Raw genomic sequence first — 27,496 nt, forward strand, 5'->3', positions numbered from 1 at the left:
CCACCTCATCCTCGGTCTACCTTTCCCTCTCCCTCCCTCCACCTCATCCTCGGTCTACCTTTCCCTCTCCCTCCCTCCACCTCACCTACATATACCCTCTTAGTCAGTCTTTCATTCTCCATTCTCTTCACATGTCCAAACCACCTCAGTGTATTTCTCCTAATCTTCTCAACCACATCCACATCCACCCCACAACGTTCCTTCACTTCTTCATTCGTCAACCCGTCCCTCCATATCACTCCACATGCTCCTCTCAAGTGACTCATTTCCACTGTTCTCACTCTTGACTTGTTCCCCTCTTGCAAGGTCCACGCCTCGCTTCCATACGTCAGGGTAGGGATTTGAATACTATCATGCAGTGACTTCTTAACTTCCATACTCACCTACCTGTTTCTCATCACTGCTTTCAGTGAACCAATAACCTTCCTTCCCTACTGTACCCTTTCACGCACTTCATCCCCCAAAGTTCCATCCTTACTCATCACACTACCCAAGTACTTGAATGCACTCACACTCTCCATATCCTCACCATCCTACCTCACTGTACATTCTGTGACTTCATTCCTCTCAAACACCATAACTTTACTTTTGTTTACATTAACTTTCAGCTTCCTCCTCCTACATACCGTCCCAAATTCATTCACCAAACCTTGCAACTCCCATTCATCTTCACTCAACAATACTGTATCATCAGGAAACAGCAACACCGGAATCTTCCAAATCTCACCTTCATTCTTTAGAGCCACCCCAACACCCGCTGCCCTACCTTGCAACACTCACCTACAAGAATTTAGATTAATCCCTTTTGCATTTGTAAACCAAACATCATTGAAGTATGTCTGTGTAAAAATAGTAATTTCTGTTGCAACCCAAACAGCTCACTGCCTGATAATTGTATTTCACCCTCCATTACCTGACTGAGAGAGACTGAGCAGTGAGCACATATTGAGGGTAAGGTTACTGCGGGAAGAGGAGTGAGTGAAAGCTCATTCGTTAAACAAAATTATTTCACATTACCTGGTCTTCATCATTATAATAAATCTCAAAATTACTGAGTCTTGGTGAGCCATCTTGCCTTCTCCTTCCTCACTTAGTCTATCTGTTTCATTTTGCAGCAATATGCAAAGTTCGTGAGATTGTATAATTCCCAACGAATTTTTGACTTTTCCTGTACAGTTATGAATATACTAATTGCTTCACTGCATAACGATAAACGAGACAGTAAAAACAGAAACTTAGTGTTGAGGTTTCAATAACCCATCAAATTTCCTAGTAAATTATGGAAAATATTAATAACTGTCCGACTTAAGGATAGAGAGATATTACTGTCGGCAACTCATCCGTGGAGGGCAATACTCCCGAGGTGGATGGAAAGCTGTTGACAGGGAGAGCTGGAGCTCCCGTTTCATCAGCCCTCAAAACTAGATCCTGACCATCCCTCTTTGCTGAACCTTTTCAGTGTCTCAGTAACACAGAGAGTAGGCCAGCATGGTCTCCAGTACAAGTCTCTCTAACTGTCTACACCAAACTACATGCACAGTACACACTTCACTTCCTTTTCTTAAAAAAAAAAAAAAAAATGGCTACTCAACACCCAGCCTCGGAGTCCCCAAAGGGGGGGGGAACCATAAATGTCCCCACCTTTCACCCCACTCCTGGTGACGACTTGAGCTGCCTGGAACCACTGTCTGACTCGCTTCCTCTTCATTTCTGCAACATTCGCGGCATTTCCTCTAACTTTCGCTCTGTTGAGCACTACCTCTTCTCCTCTAAACCTCACCATCTCTTTCTAACTGAGACTCAGCTGTCTGAGGCAACTGACAGCAAACCCTTTTCTGTACCCTCCTAGTTTCTCTATACTCATTTCAAAGCCAAAGGTGAATGTTGTGTATACACAACGACTTATCTTGCTCTCGTGTTCCTGAACTCGATTCTTCTGAATTCTCTACACTCTGGCTTCGGCTTTCCTGTCATTCTCTGACTAAATATATCTGTGCTGTTTACTTATCCCCTAATTCTACTGACTATCAAAAATTCTTAGACTCTCTTACTTCTACAATGGAACACATTCTATCCAATTCTCCTTTCTCTGAAATCTCCATTTTAGGAGATTTCAATGTTCACCACCACCTTTGGCTCTCCTTTCCATTCACTGATCCGCCTGCTGAACAAGCCTACATCTTTTCTATCCTTAATGACCTAGAGCAGCTTGTACAGTACCCTGTCCGTATCCCAGACTGCCTTGGAGAGAGTTCCAACATACTTGACCTCTTCCTTACAACTAATCCTTCTGCTTACACTGTTAATCTTTTCTCTCCGTTGGGCTCCTCCAATCACAACCTTATCACCTTAACCTGTCCTATCGCTCTAGCACGGCCTGTGGACCCTCCAATGAAATGTTGTCTGTGGCACTTTGGAGCCGCGGATTGGGAGGCCCTCAGGCAGTATTTCTTTGATTTTCCCTGGAATGATTATTGCTTCCATGGCCGGGAGCCATCTGAGTGTGCCTTGCGCATTACGGAGGCTCTTCTCTCGGGCATGGAAGCATGCATTCCTTTCTCATGTCCTTTGTCTAGTGCAAGAAAGCCTTGGTTTAATCACGCTTGTTCTAATGCTGTCTACAACAAGGAGAGGGCCAACCCACCCCTGAATCACATCATCTTTACGTTTCTGCCTGGAATCGTACTAAGTCTGTTCTTTGCTCTGCTAAAAAAATTTCATCCGTAATAAATGCTCTCAACTCTCCAACTCGAATTCTTCCTGCTCCTTCCGGCACCTTGCCAAAAACCTTTCTAACAACTTTACCTCATCATCCTTTCCTCCTCTTTTCTACTCTGATGGTTTTGTAGCTATTTCTTCTACTGATAAAGCAGATCTCTTCGCTCGGACTTTCTCCTTAAACTCCACCTTAGACGATTCCAGTGCTGTTCCTTCATCACTTCCCTCCTCTGACTTCCTCATGGCTGACATCAAAATTTCTTCAGCTGATGTATTTTTTGCCATCACAGGCCTCAATACTAACAAAGCATATGGGCCTGATGGAGTCCCTCCTGATGTTCTCAAGAACTGTGCTTCTGTGCTTACACCCTGCCTAGGGAAACTCTTTCGCCTTTGTCTATCAACTTGTACCTTTCCTTCTTGCTGGAAGTTTGCTTCCATTCAGCCGGTCCCAAAGAAAGGTGACCATTCCAAACCCTCTAACTATCGTCCAGTTGCTTTAACATCCTGTATCTCAAAAGTTTTCGAGTTAGTTCTTAATAGAAAAATTTTAAAGCATCTTTCTTATCTCAACATCCTTTCTGATCATCAATATGGGTTCCGTCAGGGATGCTCCACTTTCGATCTTCTCAGTATGGGTTCCATCAGGGACGCTCCACTGGCAATCTTCTCACCTACCTTTCAGACTCCTGGTCGGGACTTTGGCGGGAGCTTTGCCATTGCACTTGACATCTTAAGGGCTTTTGATAAAGTCTGGTATAAATCTTTAATTTCCAAACTGCCCTCTTACGGTTTCAATCCTTCTATCTGATTTACATCTCTAACTTCCTTTCTGGTCGTTCTATAGCCGCTGTTGTAGACGGCCATTGTTATTCTCCTGGATCTACCAATAGTGGTGTTCCTCAAGGCTCTGTCCTATCACCAACTCTCTTCCCTTTATTCATCAATGACCTTCTAAGCTGTAGATTTAACCCTATCCATTCATACGCTGATGACTCCACCCTTCACCTTTCCATTCGGTTCCCGCAACATCCATCTCAGCAGTTACTCAGCTATGATCTTCAGTCTTTCAAACGCAGTGTGTCCAGGCATGTCGAAATGATCGGACCTTGGATTTGGCTGTCTCAGGTATTGTGTTTTTCTCTTGGAAGGAACAGTTATTGTGGACCCGTGGCCTTTGGTTCCTCTTCCTAGGATTTAAAAAAATCCAACTGACATTTTTAGCACTCTTGCAACTTTCCCGCTCTGTTATTTAACATCAAAGAGGGAAAAATTAATCTATTCCATCTATAGCCTGACGCCCTAATCCCGTAAACGGTGGCCGCAGACAAAACGCCTCCAAGTCGCTCTGTCACCCACCATTTGATTACCCTCCCCCCAGCTCACCCCCCCATCCCTCATATACCTCTCAACTCCATCCCTCCACCTCATCCTCGGTCTACCCCTTCCTCTCCCTCTCTCCACTTCGCCTACATACACCCTCTTAGTCAGTCTTTCATTCTCCATTCTCTCCACATATCCAAACCACCTCAGTGTATTTCTCCTAATCTTCTCAACCACATCCACATCCACCCCACAACGTTCCTTCACGTCTTCATTCGTCAACCTGTCCCTCCATGTCACTCCACATGCTCCTCTCAAGTAACTCATTTCCACTGCTCTCACTCTTGACTTGTTCCCCTCTTGCAAAGTCCATCCCTCACTTCCATACGTCCGGGTAGGGATCACAACACTATCATGCAGTGACTTCTTAACTTCCATACTCACCTCCCTATTTCTCGTCACTGCTTTCAGTGAACCAACACCCTTTCTTCCCTACTGTACACTTTCACGCACTTCATCCCCCAAAGTTCCATCCTTACTCATCACACTACTCAAGTACTTGAATGCACTCACATTCTCCATATCCTCACCATCCAACCTCACTGTACAATCTGTGACTTCATTCCCCTCAAACACCATAACTTTACTTTTGTTTACATTAACTTTCAGCTTCCTCCTCCTACATACCGTCCCAAATTCATTCACCAAACCTTGCAACTCCCATTCATTTTCACTCAACAATATCATCAGCAAACAGCAACACCGGAATCTTCCAAATCTCACCATCATTCATTAGAGCCACCCCCACACCCAGTGCCCTACCTTGCACCTCCTTTACAACCCCATCCATGTATATATTAAACAGCCATGGAGACATCACAGAACCCTGTTTCAGTCCCATATTGAGATCAAAGTACTCACTCAGCTCACTATCCACTCCACTCACACCGTAGCCCTAGCTCCTTCATACATACTCTTCACAGCACTCAACAATTTCCCCTCCACTCCATAAATTCTTAATACCTTCCACATACCTTGCCTATCTATTCTGTCATAAGCTTTCTCCAAGTCCATGAAGGCAGCATACACTTTCTTTCCCTTCTCTAGATACTTCTCCACCAAACATCTTAGAACAAATATCTGATCTACACACCCTTTTCCCTTCCTAAATCCCCCTTGTTCTTCTCCAGCTACCTCCTCTGTCATATGCCTAACCCTATCAATGAGTATTCTACCATATATTTTACCAGCACACTAAGAAGGCAAATACCCCTATGGTTACCACATACTTCTCTCTCCCCTTTTCCTTTGTATAAAGGAACAATTATACCTGATTTCCAGTCCTCTGGAACACTTCCCTCTTCCCAAGCCAACCTACACAACTTCCATATCAACTCCACAACAATCTCACCCCCATACCTCAGCATTTCACCACACACTCCAATTCCTGGGGCCTTTCCCAACTTGATCTTCTTCATTGCTTCCATTACTTCTGCCCTACTGATCTTTTCCTCCCTCCTCTCATCTCTTCTTCCCCCAGCCATTCCCCAACCACTTATACTCGCACTGCTCTCACTCTCTACATTCAACAAATCCTCAAAGTGCTCCTTCCATCTCGTCAATTTCTCTCTCTTCTCCACTAACAATCTATTATTCCTATCTTTCACTTCCCTACTATTTCCCCTTTCACACTGCCTTACTTTCTTTACCTCCTTCCAAAACAATTTCTTACTCTCCCTCCATTTCACACTCAGATTCCTCCTAAACTCTTCATCCACTTTCTTCTTACTCTCCTTCACAAGTCTCTTCACCCCCCTTCTCCTTCTCACATATACCTCTCTCTTCTCTCTCTCATCTTCTCCCTACCTCTATTCACTAACCATTCACTATATGCCTTCTTCTTTTGTTCCACAGCCCGTTTCACCTCATCATTCCACCATACTGTCCCTTGCACACCCTTGCATCTCCTCCTCACTCCACAAACCCCTCACATGCTGCGCCTATCTCTTCCGTAAATATCTTACATACGTCTTCCACCCCTTCCATCTGCTCTAGCTCATACCTTCCCAATCTTTCTTCCACTATGCTCATTATCTTGCAGATTCTCCACTCTTCTCACAGGAGCTGTTTCCTCCTGTCTTCCCCTTCATCTCCTCAATCATTTTCTTTGCAGCTTTGCCTTGGCCATCACTAAGTGATGGTCCGAGACTCCATTCCCCCACCCTCTCCACACTCTTGCGTCCAACACTTGTCTTCTCATTCACTCATTCACACACATGTAGACTATCATTGCTTTTCGTTCAACAAGTTCACCATCCATCCTCCTCATTACTCTCCATGTATACCGATGGATCATCTTATGCCGAAAGTAGGCGTTGGCTATTGCCAACCCCTTACCAGCACAGATATCCACCAAAGCACTACCATTCCCATCTACTTCAGCTGGCGCATCCCACTGACCAACCACTCTATCCACTCGTACTCGTACATTCCCAACTTTGTCATTCATGTCTCCAATCAAAAGCACTCTCTCGCTCCTCTCAAATTTGTCCATACATGCTTCTACTCTCGCCCAAAACTCATCTTTCACTCTTGCCACTCGGTCCTCTGTCGGAGCATACACACATACAATCTCCCACGCTTCTATACCTACCTTCATCCTCACCCATACAATCCTTGCACCCACTGTTCCATACTCTATTATATTCTCCTTCCACTTCTTCCTTATCATCAGACATACTCCCTCTCTTGCTCTTTCATTTCATTAACTCTCTCACATATACCTAAACCATATTCCCTTTCTCTCACCCTTTCACCTATCCATTTAGTTTCAGTCAATCCACATATATCCACTCGTGCATCCTCAAGCACCTGAACAATCTCTCTCTTTCGCTTCATCATTCACTCCTCTCACATTCCACGTTCCCACCCCCAGAATGTCCTTTGTCCATTCCGTAGTCGTCAACGTATGGTCCATCCTGGTCCAAGACACTTTATTCCCTTGTTTAGTTAGTTCTTTTTACTGGGTGAGGCACTACCTCTAATGGTATTTTACAGATTTTGGCACTACTTTAGAATTTTAATTTATAAATTTTTTGCATTTCTATAATGGTATAGAGTTTTAGATGCTGTTGTGGACACTGGATTTAGTTTTTTTTTTTTTTTTTTTTTTTTATGTTGAACAGCATCACAGTGATCAATGAGCTCGTAAACCAACATACTTTTCAGAGCATTATGAAAGCGTTTCATAACTGTTCCACTAAAAGAATGGATTTTTTTTTTTTTACATCCACAGGTCAACCAAGGTACTATCTACAGTGTGGCCATCCACAAATCAACAAATTCGCCAGATCAGCTTCCAAGTTCCTTTAGATTTGCCCCCTAATCCACTAGCATTCATATTTCTTTGGCATCCATTGAATACAGTAATTGTGTACATATGTACATCAGTTTAAAATATTTTAGGATTTGGAAAAAACTCCTTGAATTTCCACCCAGTGACCAGGACACACACACACACACACACACACACATATATATATATATATATATATATATATATATATATATATATATATATATATATATATATATTGTGGCAACCGTGGCTCAGTGGGTTATATATATAGAGTAGGCTCACACAGTGCGCGAGAGATTGAGTGGTCCACGACCTCGCGCACTGGAAATTCGCGTACTGGGAATACATAATCTTATGGTAATAATTACATATGGGTGGTACCCCCTCATATATGGACATTTTTTGGTCCTTAGAGACATAATAAAGGTCATATTTTTCAGAATTTGTACTAAAGCTATAGCTACAATAACAAAAATATGGGCAGTCACCTTAACAACAGTAGACAACAGGCCTGATGACCTTAAATAACAGGGGTTCCGAGGCGCGGCAACACTTACAGCGCCGCACTCCCCACCGCACCTTCAACCGCACCAACACTTCCCTCCACAGACTCCTCTTGAGCACCTTCCTCAGGAGCATCAAAGTCACTCACTTCGGCCATAAACCCTTCAAATCCAATGCTGACACTTCTGACATTGCATCCTCTTCATCCTCAACAGTAGAATGCCCAGGAATTTCTGCGCATCAACATGACGACACGTGACGTGCTGTGTGAGGGGTGGTCGCGCACTAATAGCAAATGGCACTTTTGAGCCACTCCTTGCCTCTGCCTCGCGTTCTGTGCAGTATACTCGCGCATTCAAGGGTTTTTGGTTATGATTTTTGGTCACTCGCGCACAATGCGAATCGCGCACGGTGATGACCCGCACTGTGCAAACCTACTGTATATATATATATATATATATATATATATATATATAATATACTTATATATATTGTGGCAGCCGTGACTAAGTGGGTTATATATATATATATATATATATATATATATAATATACTTATATATATTGTGGCAGCCGTGGCTAAGTGGGTTTTATATATATCTATATATATATATATCTATATATATAGATATATATATATATATATACCTGTATATATATTATTGTGGCAGCCGTGGCTCAGTGGGTTAGAGCACTCCGCTCTGACCTATGGGTCGGAGGATCGAATCCACCCAAGGGTCATTGGTGGACATCAGGAAGGGCATTTGGTCATAAAATGATACATGCTCTAATTTAAAGTCCTCTACCCAGGGGCAACATCTTAGCCCTTCGGGGATACCTGGTGTAAAACCAAAATAATTTTTTATTTTAATTTTTATATATATATATATATATATATATATATATATATATATATATATATATATACCTAGGCTGCTTCCCCCATGGAAAGGGAGGTAGCCAAGACAGGACGACACATTCCCCATTTACCCATCCATTCAAACACAGTCATTCGCATCTTAGCCCCAAAGGGGAGAAGGGACAGATCCTCGCCGCACCACACCACACATGGGTCAACTGCGCATTGCAATCAGTGACATCCGCAGCAGGGCCCGACAGCGCAGCTGGTTTACCCCTGCCACATCATAATAGACCCATCCCCTTACTTGCACGTGACCTGACTAGCTAATCAGACCAAAGGCGAGAGAATGTCCCCTCAGGGCTGCGTCATCGTTTATTCATTCACAGTTTCTCTCCATTTATTTCTGTCACACACAGCCACTCTTCCTTGCTCAACAGATATCCTTCTTGCATCCAGCACTCTCTTCACACTGTCCATCCATCCTATTCGTGGTCTCCCTCTCAGCCTTACACCTCTCACATAAGATCTAGTTATATTTTTCACCAATCGCTCTTTATCCATTCTCTCCATATGCCCAAACCATCGCAACACCCTCTTCTCAACTCTACCAGCCATCTCCCGAACAACTCCAGTTCTCCTTTGCACTTCATCATTTCGCACTCGATCCATATGCGTCACTCCACACATACTCCTCAGACACCTCATCTTCATTACATTCAAACTTTTCCTCTCTGCTACACCCATATTCCATGTTTCAGCCCCATATAACGCATCGGTACCACAACACCCTCATACAGTCTTCTCTTTACATCCATTCTAAGTGAACGACATCTAAACACTTTTTTCATTCCTCCCAGCACCTTTCCTACTTCATTTATTCTAAACTTCACTTCTGCATCTATTCTTCCATCCACAGCAACATGCGACCTTAATATTTAAAACACTCCACCTCCTCAAGCAACTCACCATTCAAAACTATATTCATCCCCCTACCATCTACCAATCTCGTACACTTCATCACTTTACTCTTATTCTCATTTACTTTCAATTTCCTCCTTTCACACACCCTTCCAAACTCCTCTACCAACTGTCTCAATCTCTCCTCTGAATCAGCCACCAGTGCAGTATCATCTGCAAACAGCAGCTGTTTAACCTGTCACGTCCCGAGGTTTTCCGCACCTCCGACATCCCCCAGTCCCGAGGTATTTTCGATTTTTTTTTTTTTGGCTAAAACCTTCGCTTTTGGTGAGAAACATCGAAAATTCATAGAGAAATCGCTCACCTGAGGTTTAAAGTGCCCAATCCAGGTAGGAGTTCCTCCTTACCTGAGTGGGTTTTCTAACATGCTGGCACCAAAGAAAACGAGTTCTATGGGAGGGTAACTATTTCATCCACTCATAAACGGTATTTATTTATTTACTTGGTACGAATGTATATGTAGTATGACAGTATATTGGTTTTCAAGCAGTAATAAAGGCATTATAAGCATTGTTTCACTCACTAACTAATCACCATACCTGACCTATTTTTGCCACACTACCTGATCATTATTTCTGGCTGTTTCTTCTTCTAATGCTATGTAAACATTGTCCTCCACATTGTCATCGATTGGGGAATCACTCTGGCCCTGAATAACTTTACTAGCCAGGTCACTGGTAACAGGTCCTTTGCCAAGACAATGGCGTGAGGGGGGGAGGGGGGAGGTTATGCAGTGTAAGGCATTGTCCCTGCTTGGTATCTTGTACAGGAATAGAGGAAGGTGTCCGGTGTATACATACGAAAAATCACGTGCGAAAATTGAAAATTGTGCAAATTAGGTACATTGCAATTGCACGACGTACTGGTACGTCGCCGGGACTGGCAAATGCAAATCGTGGTGACGTACCCATACGTCGTCGGGACGGGGCGGGTTAAGATTCCACTCTCCACCATCGGCATTCACCAGACTCAGACCTCCACCTAAAACACTTGCATTCACCTCTCTTACAACACCATCGATATAAATGTTAAACAACCAAGGCGACATCACACATCCCTGTCGCAGCCCCACTCTCACGGAAAACCAATCACTCACAGCATTTCCCACTCTTACACACGTGCTACTATTTAGATTAAAACTTTTCACCCCTTTTAGTAACCTACCATCAAGTCCATACAATCTTAAAACAGTCCACAAAGCTTCCCTATCAGTTCTGTCATACGCCTTCTCTAAATCCATGAATGCCCAAAACATATCCTTGCCTTTCGCTAAATACTTTTCACACACTTGTCTCACAGCAAACACCTGATCCACGCATCCCCTCCCTCTCCTAAAGCAACACTGCTCATCACCAATTACTCCCTCTATACCCTGTCTAACTCTCATAATTAACACTTTACCATACACCTTACCTACAACACTCATCAGACTTATACCCCTAAAGCTAGTACATTCATACTTACCCTTGCCTTTATACAACGGGACCACACAAGCACTTGGCCAGTCAATTGGCACCATACCTTTCACAAAGCACTGTTACATAGCCTATGATTTCATCATCCTTTGTGTAATTTTAACGCACAGTTGCTGCATGTTTGATCACGAGCGTGTTCTGCCTCAGTCCCCCCCTTCTACCGTTATAGTAGAGTAAGTCGTTCTCTCTGTTATTCAGAGCGGGATTTTCAGCTTTTTGTCCCCATGGCTTCATTTGCGCATCCTTCTTACAAGTTGTATCAGGCTCTGCTGGCCCCTATATAATGAGCTCAATCTCTGCATCATTGCCACTTAGATCTGCTCCTCATTTTGTTCACATCTCTGTCCTCCCCTGTGCAGATATTATTATTGCGAGTGCTCAAGAAGTCTCCAACCATCTAGCAGCTGTGTGTAATTTGAGTATAACTGTTGTTGCATTTTTTTCTTGTACTGTATAGCATAAGATTAATTTGTAGGCCTAGTGAAGTTTTTGTAATTCATGTAGGGTTCTTTATGTCAGTCATTTTTGATAATAGTTTGTATCTGTAATTATTTATCTGGCATTCACTGAGTATTATCTGGTATCTCATTTTATCAGGGCTGACTTAGATAAATTTACTCTTGCTAATTTCATGTTAATAGAGGCTATTGCAGTTAACCATATATTTAACCTGTTTATTTGCCATTACATTATCCTTATGAGTTCTGAATGTTTTGTTGTTAGTTTGTGCATTAAACTTTAACTTGTAATTTTACCTAACTCTTTTGTTTTGAACCTGGAACTTTACGGGACAGTAGTGACTCTTAGCATTCTCACTTAAAGTGTACGTTATCTTTCTCTGTTCCGTAACAGCACACATTCAACAATCTTACTAACCAGTCAACAATAGTCGCTCCACCACCCTTCAGGCATTCAGCAGCACGCCCATCCATACCTGCAGCTTTCCCTGTTTTCATCTCCTTTACTGCCTTCTCCACTTCCTCCTTCGTGATCAAAGAATCATTCAACTCTCCCAACACATTTATTCCTTGCACCCTTCCATCTGCCACAATCTCAGCCACTTTTTCCTCCTCTACATTTAACAATCTTTTAAAATACTCTGCCCATCTCTTCCTTACTGCATCAATCTCATATATATATATATATATATATATATATATATATATATATATATATATATATATTCATTGCCAAACGCCATGTATCCCAAATGGGGTGACCAAGGGCTTAGAGTTAATTGTTTTACAGGGAGGGGCACTAATCCTCCACCAACCCCACTTGACACATAGGGATGCCAACAGCATCTTGTGTTCCCAGGCGGTCATCCATCCAAGTATTAACGAGACCCAACGTTGCTTAACTTCGCTGATCGGGCGGGAAGCGGTGTACTCAACGTGGTATGGCCGTTGGCATATATATATATATATATATATATATATATATATATATATATATGGAGCCTCTGTGGTACAGTGGTATAGTGTGCATTTCGTACGCGAGTGAACCAGGGTTCGCGCCCCGCCAAGGTAATAATCTTTGGGAGTGTTCACCCGGCCATGTACTGCATTGGCGGACACAAGGGGTACTGTGGTTGAACCAGTGTCGCTTACTGTAAAGTATGCTTGCACTCAATTGGCTTGCGCGGGCCGATTACACTTGGTTCACAAACTACACACACATCCAAAGCCATTCCAACACAACAATTACAGTTACAAGCACTTCTCACCCTACATACAATCTCTACCAGACAGCCTATGCCACTTGGTAGAGATTCATTGGCTCTATCGTCCCGACTTTGGTTGGGATAGGCCGGTCCTGCAGTGGATACTCAAAAGGCTGATGATGATATACTGTACTGTATATATATATATATATATATATATATATATACAGGAAGTGGTTGCATGTCGAGTTCCAACCGTGCCGTCCCAACCACCCTGCCATAGGCGCTTCACTGGTATAACATTTATAACAAAATCCTCTGTTGCCTTCACACCAACAACCGTGCCTCGTGGCCAGTCAGATAGGACACAGTGTAGCAATTTAAACATGGGAAATCTTTCATGAATAATAAAATCTTACATTGTCTAATACAACAGTCAAGTTCATTTAATAACACATAAATTTAAGTGTTCACAAATTGTGTGGGTACGTTTACAAAGAAAAAAACGCTAGAAATCCACCACAAACTCCCTAAGTCAGAAGAAAAAAAAATGCCATCCACTAGATAAATGTAGCTGCCAGATGGGGGCTCGAAAGCGTTAGATTTGGCCGAAAATGCGACAAAATGGCAACACTAACACTCTAGCACCCTTTCATCTGGCGACTGGCACTAGGAACCGAATTCATAACCGTATTTGAGCCTAAGCTGTGTATAAGGTTGTTCGATTATAGGTTTATCTGTACTCATATGACACAAACACACCAGGGTGAATGCTAGATTGAAAAATATATCCTTACACTAATTAACTGCAATGAAGATTGGATTTTTAGAAACTGGCTGAAGTCTTTTATGGAAACGGCCCCAGATCTGAAGAAAATGAAGCATTTCTAGCACTAAATTTCGATCTCCAGCAGCATTTTAAGAGCTTTATTATTAGTTTTACCATTTCCTTGAAATTTTATGTTTTATTTCTAGCGATGTCTGGAGCTTTACTCCATCTTCATTATCTTCTCCAGTTATCGAGGAGGTGAAGATGGACCCGGACACGAGAGAGAGAGAGAGAGAGAGAGAGAGAGAGAGAGAGAACTAGCCACATTCCCAATTATATGGGCCGCATAATCATCAACGCATCATTGAAGCCAACGGAATTCTGGCTTCATCACCCAGATCTTACTTTTTTTCTTTATAGATTTATGTCCTTAAACGCACTCCATTATTGAACCTTACTGCCACCAAATGATTTGAATCAGCTTGCGGGAGACACTTCACTGAGGTAATATAATTGTCAACCTGATTACATTGCAAAAGACGTCATCTGGTTGAAGTGGTTAACGCAAATTTAATGTTTTTTATCTGGCCACTTTACAGGCAAGGTGGTGCCGGAGAGGGACACCTTCACGAGGTGGCATCGATATAACTGGGCGGAATAACTGGCTGGTTACATAAACGTCTTTCAGCTATCTCCCTATCCCCCGAAAGGAGGATGGTGGACTACAGGTTAACTTCAGTCTGTAGTCCACTGGATTCAAGTCCAGATGAGAAGGCCATGACCACAACAACAACAGTAACAACAACATGCACGATGGAAGGCAAGGGAGGGAGCAATTGCTAAGCAGCAACTCAGGGATAACCGGATTTTAGCGATATTACACAGCCGTTAGCAGCGCAATTTCCAGCGTTTGTTGGAGGTTTTTTTTGGAGTCGGGGACTAAATTTCGCTTCATAATTTACCTCTTATATCCTCTTTTGTTTACCCGTAAGCTTGATATACTGTTTCTCTCTACCCATTCGTGTGTGTGTGTGTGTGTGTGTGTGTGTGTGGTTGATGGGTCAGAGAGGAAATGACATGCCTTCATATGGACGCAGTGAACTAGTAAGTAAACTTTTGTCTCCGTCTTTACGAAACTGCAGAACATTATACTATTTGCCATTTTGCAGACAAGATGGACGGCAAGGGAGGCAACAACAGCAAGTTCCTGGAGGACAAGAACAAGATTCTCAACAGCTTACAAAGCAACAGCCAAGTCATAGCCTTTTTTGACGACGTGGCTAGTTACTACGATGAGGTACGTCTGGCACCTTAAGCCGACTTTGTTATTATTATTATTATTATCATTGTTATTATTATTATAGTCCTTCTGACTCCAGACGAATTTAGTCAGACGACTTGTCGAACAGAAGTGAAATATTACCTTTTTTTTTTGTTTTTTCAAACTAGAGAGGTGACATACAGCAGTTTTTTACCTGGAAGATCTATCTATCTATCTATCTATTGCCAGACGCCTCAATCCCGTTTGGGGTGGCCACAAACAAATCGCCTCCAAGTCGCCCTGTCCCCCGCCATTTCACTGCCCTGCTCCCAACTCACACCCCCCTCTCTCATATACCTCTCCACCCCATCTCTCCATCTCATCCTCGGCCTCCCCTTCCCTCTTTCCCCCTCCACCTCACTCACATACACTCTCTTCGTCAGTCTTTCACCCTCCATCCTCTCCACATGGCCAAACCACCTCAGTGTGTTCCTCATAACGCTTCCTATCACATCCACATCAACACCACAACGCTCCTTTATATCCTCATTCGTCAGCCTGTCTCTCCATGTGACTCCACAGGCTCCTCTTAAATAACTCATTTCCACGGCTCTCACTCTTGACTTGTGTCCTTCCAACAACGTCCACGCTTCACTTCCGTACGTTAGAGTTGGTATCACAATACTGTCATGTAGTAACTTTTTCACTTCCATGCTCACTTCCCTGTTTCTTATCACTGCTTTCAAAGAACCAGCAACCTTTCTTCCCTGCTGTACCCTTTCAAGCACTTCACCCTCCAAACCTCCATCCTTACTCATCACACTACCCAAGTACTTAAACGTACTCACATTTTCCAATTCCTCACCATCCAACCTCGCTGTACATTCACTGACTTCACCTCTCTCAAAGACCATCACTTTACTCTTCCCTACATTCACCTTTAGATTCCGTTTCCTACACACTCTCTCAAACTCATCCACCAAGCCTTGCAGCTCTCCTTCGTCTTCACTCAACAACACGGTATCATCTGCAAACAACAGTACAGGGAGTTTCCAAACACTATCCTCTCTCACCAGGGCCACTCCAACATCCACTACCCTACCTTGTACCTCTTTTATTACCCCATCCATGTACAGATTGAACAACCATGGAGACATGACACATCCCTGTTTCAACCCAACTTTCAAAGAGAAAAATTCACTTAGTTCACCATCCACACGCACTGCAGCCTTCGCACCATCGTACATACTCTTCACAGCATTCAACAACTTCCCATCTATTCCATATATTCTTAACACTTTCCACAATCCTAGTCTATCCACCCTGTCATATGCTTTCTCCAAATCCATGAAAGCCACATACAACTTCTTTCCCTTCTCTAGAAACTTTTCCACTAAAGATCTGAGAATGAATATCTGATCTACACAACCTCTTCCCTTCCTAAAGCCTCCCTGTTCTTCTCCAACTAATTTCTCTGTTCTTTCTCTAACTCTGTCAATAAGTATCCTACCATACACTTTTCCTATTATACTAAGAAGACAAATGCCCCTATGATTACCACACACTTCTTTTTCCCCTTTTCCTTTGTACAAGGGAATAATTATACCTGACTTCCAATCCTCCGGGACTCTACCTTCCTCCCAGGCCAATCTGCACATCTTCCACATCCATTCTACTACTATCTCTCCCCCATGCTTCAACATTTCACCACACACTCCATCAATTCCTGGGGCTTTCCCTGATTTAACTTTCTTCATTGCTTCCACAACTTCTATCCTACTGATTTCTTCCTGTCTTCTCACCTCCCTCCTTCTCCCAGCCATTCCCCAGCCACTTATACTTGCATTACTTCCATCCTCCACGTTCAACAATTCCTTAAAGTGTTCTCTCCATCTGCTCACTTTTTCTCCCTTCTCCACTAGTAATCTACCATTTTTATCTTTCACTCCCCTGCTAACTTCACTTCCACCCTGTCTTACCCTTTTCACCTCTTTCCAGAACATTTTCTTACAGTCCCTCCACTTTACACTCAAATTCCTTCCAAATTCCTCATCCACTCTCTTCTTACTCTCTCTTACTAATCTTTTCACCTCTCTCTTCCTTTCTACATATAACTCTCTCTTCCACCTCTCAACTTCTTCCACGTCCCTATTTCTCATCCATTCATTGTTTGCTTTCTTCTTTTGTGCCACAGCCCGTTTCACCTCTTCAGTCCACCACGCTGTTCCTTGCACCCCCCTCCGTCTTCTCTTCCTTCCACACACCACATCACATGCTGCACATATTTCTTCTGTAAATATTCTACACACACCTTCCACGTCCCCCATCTGCTCCAACTCACATTTGCCCAATCGTTCCTCCACTTCTCTCTTATACTCTGCCTTTTTCTCATCGTCTTGTAACCTTTCCACTCTCCTTGCAACTACTCCTTCCTCTCGTCTTTCCCTTCTTCTATTCCTCCATCTTACTTGAACTTTAACTCTGGCCACCACCAAGTAGTGGTCAGAAAGTCCACTCCCCCAACCTCTATAAACTCTTGCATCCAATATACATCTTCGCATCCTTTCATCCACACACACATAATCAATCATTGCCTTCCTTTCACTCAATTCACCACCCACCCTTCTCATCACTCGCCATGTATACCTGTGGATCATTTTATGCCTGAAGAGGGTATTGGCTATCACCAACCCCCTCCCAGCACAAATGTCCACTAATGTACTCCCATTCTCATCTATCTCAGCAGGCACACCCCACTCACCAACTATTCCATCCACCTTCACATTCCCAACTTTACCATTCATATCACCAATCAAAAACACTCTATCATTCCTTCCAAACTTTTCCATGCATACTTCTACATTTGTCCAGAACTCTTCTCTCACTCTTCTAGCACGATCTTGCGTTGGCGCATACACACACACAATCGCCCACATTTGTATTCCAACTTTCAACTTTACCCACACAATCCTTGATCCAACTGATCCATACTGTCTTATGCTCCTCTTCCATCTTTTACTCACAACTATACACACTCCTTCCTTTGCCCTCTCATTCCCACCTACTCCTGCACATATACCCCATCCATACTCCCATTCTCTCACACTTTCTCCTCTCCATTTTGTTTCAGTTATTCCACATACATCCACTTTCGCATCCTCAAGCACCTGGACAATCTCTCTCTCTTTCACCTCATCATTTGCTCCTCTTACATTCCACGTTCCAATTGCAATGTCCTTTGTCCGGTCCTTGGTCGTCAACGTTTGGTCAGTCCTTGTCCGAGGCTTATTGTTTGTTTTTTTAGTTAGTTGTTTTCCGGGGAGGGGCACTAACCCTCCGCCAACCCTTTTAGTCGCCTTTTACGACAAGCAGGGATACTGGGGGAGTATTCTTGACAGACCCCCCTACCCCCAGGGGGGACCTGGAAGATGGATACTGCTTTTTTGCGAATCGGGAAGGTGAGATAGTGTTTTTACCGAAAGAAGGGTGGGGATTAGATTTTGCCTTAATTGAATTAGGGGAGTGATTTTTTTTTTCCCCCTCACCGAGGAGGTGAGATGTTGCTTTTTCTTTTTGTTTTAACTGGGGAGGTGAGATAATGCATTTTCAAACTGGAGCTGAAATAGTTTTTTTTTTTTTTTTTTTTTTTTTTTTCGTACTGGGGAGGTGAGATGTCGCCTTCATTTACTCCTCTACTACAAAATGTCTTCCCATAGTTGAATAAAGCCATCTGGAGGTAGCAAGAATACGAGCAACGAAACATGCAACTGGATTCAAGTGGTTAAATGGCTTTGAAGATTCCGTAACACCTATTCTTCAGCCATTGATTCTGCACAATTGAACCGCATCATCCTCTTCTTTTTAAATGGTGTATCTACGCTGGGTAGTTTATTATCATTACTCGCTAATAGGCCGCCGAAGCTCGATGTCAGATCACTTTCTATCTTCAGGAATGAGTCATAACTCGAGAACCGTTACCCGATTGGACTGGAAATTGTTTTATTCTTCAAGTTAGAGCATTTTAGCGGTACCTTGCTCTAACACAAAGTGCGCTAAATTGCGCCGTCATAATAGTATTTTTTTCTTTTATTTATATATTTTTTAGTGCAACGCAATTGTTTATATTCCATAGGCGTGTACACAGTCATTTTGCGATTTCAAGAAATAACTCATAACTCGGGAAGCGGTGATCCGATTGGACTAAAATTGTTTTAGTCTTCAAGTTAGAGCATTTTAGCGGTACCTTGCTACGACAGAAATTGCAATACAATTTGCCGTTTTTACAGTGTTACGGTAACGATTGGACAAACCAACAAACATACAGAAAATGGATTATTATACTATAGGTTATTATTATTATTATAATTATTATTATTACTATTACTATCCTTTCTATTGTTGTTGTTGTTATTATTATTATTATTATTATTATTATTAATATTATTATTATTATTATTCTTGCTGTTGTTATTATTATTATTATTATTATTATTATTATTATTATTATTATTAAGAAGTCTTTGGAGATTCAGTATCACCTATTCTTAGCGATATATTCTGTGCATATCCACGTCACCATCGTCATGTACAGTTACCTCCACTTCTAACGAGTACAGCAGCTGGTGTGTTTGGTGAAATGTGGCACCACTGTCTTTGTTTACACTGTAGTATTAGTAGGTGAATAGACAGACGCGGCAGAGCTTCCCCTGTGCTACAGTATCTAGTACCCACAGAAACAATGTTCTATGAAGTCATACTCTGTCTGCAAATACAAGTGTTTGCCACGTATGTAAAGTGGAAGGTAAAGAGAGAAACAAATAATAATGCCATTGAATCCCATTGTTTCTCTGACAGGAGATGACTGTGAGTCAAGGTGGAAAGGAGGGGAGGGAGGAAAGGTAGTGGGGGTGCATGTATCAAAAATTTGTCGTGTTTCGTTCAGAATGATGAAGGGTGTGATTATACAGATGTTCTGAGGTGATCTGTAACTCCATATGTTATAACGTGTATTGGATAAATGTTGGAGTCTTAATGTTCGTCATGCAGTGTGGTGAACAACAGTAGTTGAGCATAAATGCTACGGGGTGTGATGTCCAGCGTCTCGGAACGTGGTTCACCTCAGTCTAGTGAGTGTGCGACTCAACTGCTGTAACATTTTTGTGGCTGAACCAGGGTGGTCATAAATGATTCATGATTATGCATGTGACACAACGGTCGTGCCGTGTTGTGCATCATCCATCCTGTTTTATTGTGAGGAAAAGCAATAATCATATTCGCAAACCATGGTATAAGTAGATGTCCTGTTGCATAGGATTATAGGTACTTTGAGTGCCGGACAGCTGTATGCTTGTTGTGCGAAAACATTGTGCAGTCATCATACTGATGGATCACACAGAGGTAATGAGATACTGTATTTGCATGATGAATGTATATCTTGTATTATAATAACTGAAATAACATTATTAGGGATGTTCACTCCACAAATGATGTCGCTTTCTTCGAGGTGCTACAGTATTTCATTATTCTGGAAAGCTGTGACGCAACATCCACAGACATTGATCATCGTTTATTATGTTCTCTTTAAAACATTCATATACGTTAGTTTTCAAACAAGTATTCCACGATCAGTCCCTCCTTGGCTCGAGACACATTATACTATTTAATCGTGTGTCTGCACTCACACACTGTTCATCCATAGGGAACAATATTTCCTTTACAACGCATGTCTGTTTGTTGTCCACCATTATAACACAAAGTTTCAGTACGTGGCCACGGCTATACAAAATATATCCGTGGCGTGGAGTTGCCAGGAGAGTGAAAAAATTGCATATATGTGCAGGGAGTCTGGCAATACACTTCACCAACTCATTCACACTTCTGCCAAGATAGCAGCCAAAGTCGCTTTTTTGGTGACAATACTGACTGACAATTGAACACTTTCTCATCCCAACAGTCTGAATGAGATCCTGTTTTCAACCAATAGAAACATTAAGAGAGTGAACAATGCAATTTTATATGTAAAGTAAGAACTGTTTTATGCACCGTGTCATCACAGGCATATACAGTATAACACAGCCAAGGATAAGCTGGACCACGGTAGAATAAAGGTTGAGTGCTGCCAGAGCATCAAAATAAATGTAAGCAACATTGGTGCACCAGCACTTGGATGTAAACCCAAGCACCGTGCTATAGGCAAAATACCCCCGGCTTCTGAAGTGCCCCACGTCCAGGGTTGGCAAAAAAAACTTTTTTTTTTTTTTTTTTTTTAAGCCCAACCCACCTTTTTTTTTTTTTTTTTTTTTCACAAAATACCCCCCAAACCCCGGGCAAAAGTGGGTTTTTCAAAGTTTACCTTAAATTTAAATAATGTTTCCGCTATACATAATTATGAATAGCCCAATAAAATCTTATTTTTCACACAGTTATTTGAACGAGGGATATGAACACAATTATGTTTTGACATGTTTGGCTGTTATCCTTGGGCTGCCTGCTACACAGCAAAACATGCTTCACCATGAGTGGCTTGAGAGCACTGCACAACTCATGAGCTGGCAAAGATCAGTCTACACTACACAATAGTAGGAGAAGGAGTCACTTGCCTTGATACTCTCGTTTCTTTGGTAATTACATATTTGCATTTCTCAATGTTGTAAATAATCATTATTGAAAATTCTGTTGCGTAAGTGATTTCACACATTATCTTAACAGTAATACTAGCTTTGGTAACCAAATATCTAAGCCTATAAAATACATCTGTTTTAAACAAAGCAACGTTTATATTTCTATAGAATTATTGATATTCGGTAATGATATGAAACAACATATAGTATAAGTTAACTCCAGAAATGATTGCTGTTATATAACATATTTACCCCACTCCTTAATAAAACTAAAAACCATATGTATAAAAAAAAATTTACTCTTAATTTTAAAACTTTCAAAATTAGAGACAGGTAGTACTGGCTGTAAAGTTTGTATTCACCAGATGAAAACCAAGGAAATTTACCTTGGCTTCTAGCTACATACTATTTAGGATTTTTTAACCCAACCTTAAACATAGGTGTCATGTTTACACTCATTTTGTAGAAAAGTGTGACCAAGGTATTAGTAAGAATGAAAAAACTGAGTGTCAAATTTCTTGTTCAGTTCAGAGAACAGAAATATGCCTTGCACAGCTGATTCAGGTCGGAAAAAAAAAACAGAAAAGTGGGTAAAATAGTGTTTTTTTTTTTTTTAAGTGGGTTTTACTGAATAAACCCGGGTGGGTAAAACCGTGTTACCCACTTTGTTGCCAAGCCTGCCCACGTCATCCAGTAGATTTACACAAGGTCACTGATCAGGCTGCTATATAGTTGTAGTGATGCGATATGATAAGGTAGTCATTATCAGGTCTCGTTATCCATTATACGAGCAAGGAACTTTGTGTGTGTGTGTGTGTGTGTGTGTGTGTGTGTGTGTGTGTGTGTGTGTGTGTGTGTGTGTGAGAGAGAGAGAGAGAGAGAGACAGACAGACAGACAGACAGACAGAGAGAAACACCCTGACAGACAGACTGGTGCATTCAATGTGTCATTACAAGTTGACAGAATACGACATAATAGACCCAGGGAAGGACAAGGTGATCCTTGACTCCCTGGGTGTCCTTTTACAGTAACGGTAGCCTCACATCACCCACCTGTGACAGTGTGAGTATAACAAGCCTCCTTGTTTACAGGCTATTTGAGAGAGAGAGAGAGATTTAGACATTATATAGGCACTAGTATATATCTCTTAACACAATGTGCACTATGTAGTGTCTGCTGGAGACATACACAGCTCCTTACTAGGAATGTCAATGCACATAATGTATATCCGCAATCTTGTTGTCTCAGACCATCAAGAATGCTTAACCCACGGATTGCGCAATTACCTTTTTTTTTTTTTTTAATCCCAACCCGTGGTGCGCAAACACGAAGGAAATTTTTTTTTTTTTTTTTTTAGTTTTTATTTATTATAAACTTGAAGATGAACATCCAGGGCATCATTTGGTGAAAGGAAAAAAAATCTCTCTCTCTCTCTTCGTCTATGTGTAGGGCCATGTCTAAGTGTACATTCGTGAGTAGTGAAAAAATGAAAAAAAAAAAAAATTGTTTATTATGAACTTGAAGATAAACATCCAGGGCATCATCTGGTGAAAAGAAAAAAAAAATCTCTCCGTCTTTGCGTAGCGCCATGCGTACGTTTGCGTAGGGGTCGAGTTGTTTATGATGCTGCACGGCCAGTGGCTCACTACGCGATGCTACCCAGCCTGAGCTGTGGCTCGCAGTCCATGGGTTAACATATGATGTATCTCAAACAATCTATTTGTAATCCAGACGACCAAGAATTTCATAACGTATTCAAAGACGTGGGGTACCTAGCTTAAGTCGGTCAGTCCACGTGAATGGAAATCTACCAGACACTACATCACACACACACATAGTCTCCAAGCTGTATATAATGTCGGAAAGATTCCCTTCAGGTTAAAAGGGGTTGGAGAGAAGGCCCGAAAACATGAGGGTCAGGTAGGAGGCTTTACCGTCATGCAACGTTATGCTGTAAATCACTATTCGATAAAACTGTACAATAAACTCCGTAACTCAAGAGTGCTCTAACTCACCTCACTAATACACAAAAGGGGAAGGTGAGAAAGAAAGAGACCTACCTATTCACTCTAGCCGACGACCTACCATTTAATAGGCAGCGACAAGTTTGAGCCATACTACATCTCGTAACTTTATTCTGGCAGTGCTTCGATGATCTACAATCGACCTCCCTACCTCCCTACAAGTACCCACGACCACGCTCTCGAGATTGATGGCAGCAATTTAAAACAGAATTTCTCAGGAAATTCTCTGGAGGCAGGAATTTTCTTGGTGGTATAACCCCTGAGTTATATAAAATTGTAGACCTGCTAAGGCAGACACTCAGGCTCATAACTAGGGAAAATAACAGCAGATATTTGCACTATTAACCCTGCTCAGGTAGCTGTCGGTCCGTGCTGCATAGCAGGTAGACGTGGGTCTCTAAGACTCAAAAATATAAAAATCTGTGAAAAATGTTTATGTTTCCTTTATTTCAGTATTGAAAACAGTGTAGTATATTTTATGTTTGTGCAATACAAGCATGTAAAAAAAATTAACTGTTCTTTTTTTTCTATACTTTTAAGAAATTAAAAAAAAAAAAAAAAGTAGGAAAAACAGTAAATATATTTTGGCCTTTTTTTTTTTTTTTTTTTATCTGAATGGTTGCTTGAGTGGTCCCAAAGCTTGGTATGGGATGGTGCTTCATGGTGTGAAGAGGGGCTGCCAGACACTCCATTCATATCTGCAGTCAGGGAGAACAAAATATCTCACACACCTCTGGTAGACGTAAGTCTCACATACTCAACTTATACTCACATACCCTTATACTGTGGAAGCAGAGAGAGAGCTTGAAGTAACTCCCTCACCCCTTGCATGGATACACAAAGTTAGGAAGCTACTGAGAAGAACAGGGCTCCCGGGTATTTAGAAGTTAATGAACTAGAAAATGGGATGGGGGTGGGTCTCTCAGACCCACCTCTACCTAAGCAAGGTTAAGAAAACCTTGTTAGCTAGCCTAGAAAACTCAAAATGGGCCATAGCTGATGGTAATATGTCACCAGTGCATGTCGCTAACATCGTTGGCTACATATCAGCCCTATGCAAATTTCCTGACAAAGTGTTAAAAATTGCCAAAATTGTCCCATATAATCCAGAGATGTGTTTACTTGACTTCATTTATGAAACTGCAGCAAAGCTGGTGTGACTGACACATCACAGGCCAAGACAGGGATCAAAGTACCAGAAATTGCAGCAGGGGTAGATAAGTCAAGTCCTGGCAAGGACCAGAGACAATCTCATTCAGTTCACAAACAAACACACAGTCAAGTTAGCTCATGGGCTCGTTCCCGCACACTAGGTAAAGGGTGGTACAAAAGTCTGGCCGAAGTCCCAGTAAACATCAGTTAGCACAAAGACACACAAATGGAATATCACCTCGCAGGTTGAACTCAAGTTATATGCTCTGTTACTATTGCACAAATCCTGGTCACACAAAGGCTGAATGTTTCATTAAGAATAAGGACGACAGGCAAAAGGCAAAAGGTTTTGAACTGTATTACAGGAACCATAATATTAATCTTCCGGTCACTGGCTCCCAGACTGTAAAACAATAGAAAAATTGGTATCCAATTATAGGTCGGGGGAAGGACTCACCAGCACAAAAGACGATGACACATTAAACACCCAAATAAACATAGGAAGTGTTCTTGGAAATGAAAGCATTTTGGTCTCTGCTGTATGTGAAGAGGAAGAGATTTCATTATTTTTGGATTCAGGCTCACCAGTGAATTTAATAATGCAAGATGAGTTAGAATTTTTAGAAAAAGAAGAAAAGTGACGTTTTTGGAGATTTTCAGACTTAAATTTACATACAGTGGATGGTAAAAAAATATCAGTTACTGGTATGGTTGAGTTAAACATGAAATTCACAGTGACCACAAAATCATTCACTACCACCTTTTATATAGTAGAAAATTTATCAGTTAGAGGAATTATGCTGCTTGGATGAAATGCAATGAGGACAAAATATACTGATGCCCCATTTCAATGGAATTAACTCTGACAGCAAATTCATGGAGGTAATTCATCTGATACTACAACCAACAATTATAGAAAAAGTAGAGTCACAAGAACGATTACACACAATACAAAGAAGGTAGAGTCTGACGAACAATCTCTCAAAGAAAGCAGGCGCATGGACCAGCCATTACATGCCAACACCCACCTCTCACCCACAATCCATTCGTGACTCACTCACTCACCTAGCAAGCATTAATTATGATATAAATTCACCACCAAAATCATCCATGCAAGTTACGATTAAAAGTAAATTGAGAAATTGTAATATTGTATTAGCCCATCCCGTCCAGGTGTCATGTCTGCATGTCCTCCCGGGGCTGTCCGGGTGACACATATACATGATAGAGTGTTTTGCGGCATTGTTTGCATATTACACGGGTTATTTCCTCCACAGGTATCCACTGGCAACCATCCTGCACGCATCTGAGTCATGCTTCAGTCATCTGAGTACATCCGTATTTGATTGACCTATGCAAAAAGTTTTCCCTGCGTCCAGATCCTTGGCTGAGAGCCCACAGCAGCTGACTACAGTACATATGAAGTCCAAAGGCCAGAAAAGGAAAGGCTTTAGTGATAGTGTGATAGAGAACTCGAGATGAGATTCTTGCCAACTGTGAGTGAAGAAAGTGGATCTTCCTCTTAGGAAAGTGACCGTCATAATGAGTGTTGATATACAGTATATGCGTCGTGTGAGGAGAGTGGAGAATGAGACTCCACTGTGAGCCCATCATTTCCCCCTGTACGTTCATCTGCTATTTCCGATGATGGGAATGGTTCAGAGGGTATTGACGATCCTGGAGAGGAGGATATTGGCAAGGATAAGGAAATGGAAGAGGAGGTAGGGAGTGGAGAAAGGGAGGAGATGGAGGAGGGAGGAGATGGAGGAGGGAGGAAGAAGGGAGGAGGAAATGAGGTGTGTCAAACCTTGTGCCACTCCTCTCAATTTACACGAATAATGGAAACAAAGTTTTTTTTCATGATTAAATCAGTGCCTTATTTTTTATTGAAAGTTTCCGTGTGTCTAGGTTTGTTATGATGAAAAAGTACAAACCACAGGGGAAAAAAAATATAGAGAGGAAAATGTAGTGGAGTGGAGGAAGGGACGAGGGAGGGAGTAGGAAACGTGGTGCCTCGCGTCACCACTCTGTTTACTGATTAATGGAAGCAGAAAGTTTTTCATGATGAAATCAGTGCCTTATTTACTCTTGGAAATTTATTATGATGAAAAAGTCTAAATCACAGGAAACAAAAATGTTATAGTGGAAAATATAGTATTTTCGATTATGGACAGTATGTGTATTAACTATTTAGTTCACATTTTTTTTAGGTTTTATGTAGTAGTAGTTAAAGTAGTAGTAGCATTAGTAGTAGTAGTAGTAGTTGCAGTAGTGTGATACTAGTATTAGTTGTTGTAGTAATGGTAGTTGTAGTATTAGTAACAGTTTTAGTAGTGGTAGTTGCAGTAGTAGTTGTAGTAATAATAGTATCATTTACAATAGTAGTAATACCCTCTTTGTAGTAGTAGTTCCCCAGTGTTACATCCTAACTTAACATAACCTATCCTTCTAACCTAACTTAACCAAACCTTACTTAACCTATCCTAAACTAACCTAACTTAACCTGACCTATCCTTCTAACCTAACTTAACCAAACCTAACTTAACCTAACCTATCCTAAACTAACCTAACTTAACCAAACCTTACTTAATTTAACCTATCCTTATAACCTAACCAAACCTTATTTAACCTAACCTATCCTAAACTAACCTAACGTAACCTAACCTATCCTTCTAATCTAACTTAACCAAACCTTACTTAACCTAACCTATTCTAAACTAACCTAACTTAACCTAACCTATCCTTCTAACCTAACAACCTATCCTAAACTAACCTAACCTATCCTTGGG

General features: G+C 41.6%; 1 non-coding gene across 1 annotated transcript; it reads right to left on the reverse strand.

Annotated features, from left to right (window-relative positions):
* Positions 1-12,509: 12,509 nt before the first annotated feature.
* Positions 12,510-12,628, reverse strand: LOC145391320 (5S ribosomal RNA). The gene has a single exon (XR_013895834.1). It is a non-coding gene; the product is annotated as a 5S ribosomal RNA (ribosomal RNA).
* Between the last annotated feature and the right edge of the window lie 14,868 nt (positions 12,629-27,496).

Source organism: Coenobita brevimanus, chromosome 17 (assembly GCF_032717465.1).
Source record: "Coenobita brevimanus isolate Jiangsu-jjx chromosome 17, ASM3271746v2, whole genome shotgun sequence".
NCBI classification, from domain to species: Eukaryota; Metazoa; Arthropoda; class Malacostraca; order Decapoda; family Coenobitidae; genus Coenobita; species Coenobita brevimanus.